Source organism: Nanorana parkeri, unplaced genomic scaffold, assembly GCF_000935625.1.
Source record: "Nanorana parkeri isolate BGI_ZX_2015 unplaced genomic scaffold, ASM93562v1 scaffold7, whole genome shotgun sequence".
In the NCBI taxonomy this organism is placed as follows: domain Eukaryota; kingdom Metazoa; phylum Chordata; class Amphibia; order Anura; family Dicroglossidae; genus Nanorana; species Nanorana parkeri.
This window is the reverse complement of record NW_017306275.1, coordinates 2,225,031-2,226,033: the sequence shown is the minus strand read 5'-3', so window position 1 is coordinate 2,226,033 and position 1,003 is coordinate 2,225,031.

The following is a 1,003-nucleotide window of genomic DNA, read 5'->3' as shown; positions in this document are numbered from 1 at the left end:
AAAACTTCTATTAAAAAAAAAAAAAAAAAAGCAAAGACATTGATAAAACTTCTGCATCCAAGATCTCTACTGACCTTATTACTTGTAATGTGCTATCGGCGTCTTACCAGATTAAAAAAGAGCTGCACAAAATACACTGACTGCACTTTTTTTTGTGTGGCTTATTGGCAAAAGTCGCCGGGAGTATGTTTAAACAGCCCCGATGCTGGCGACGTACACTGTACGTAGTCAGTCACGAAGGGTTTAATGTAGCAGCAAAGTGGCCCTTGTATGCACAGCTCATGTGCTGGGTAGGGGAAATAAACTGGTTTGTTGAAAGCACTTTTTTTTTTTTTTATTTAAGTGTAGGATTGCCCCCTTTTTAAGGAAAACATGGCAGAGAAAAGCTGCAGCCATACTGAATATGCTCATTCCTTCTGGAATCTGGTTGCTATAGCACCATTACTTTTATAGAGTACCCCTTTGTGTGTTATTTTTATGTCTTAGTCATGTCTGTTATGCATTTAAGTAATACTTTCACTCAGTGGGAGACATTTTAGATAACTGCAAATGTAAATATTGTGAAGTTTAGTAAGTTCTTAAATTGGTATTTGTTTGAATGAAATGAAGGCTCTGTATTAACCCCGTTGTTTACATTAAGGAGGACAAAGACAAATCTGAATATAAATACAGTGAGTCAATATTAATGAAGCAATAAATACATAAATGTAGTAGTGTGGTTTCCTTTTCTTAAAGTGCCAATCTGCATTTATAGCAAAATGTCACCGTGATCTATAAAAAAGGCCCAAAACTATTAAACAAGCAGCATTTGCTGTTTTTTATTTGCTTTATTCCTTTTTTTTATTCAAGCATGTTAGGAAGGTAATTCAAGGTTCTATACTTCTGATCGTACTCAGGCATGCTCACAGAAGTCTCTCTATTGATTATTGATATTCAATAGTGTATTAAAAGGTTCTGGCAGAAAGAACTTGCAGTGATACAGCAAGAAATGGAGAGAGGCATC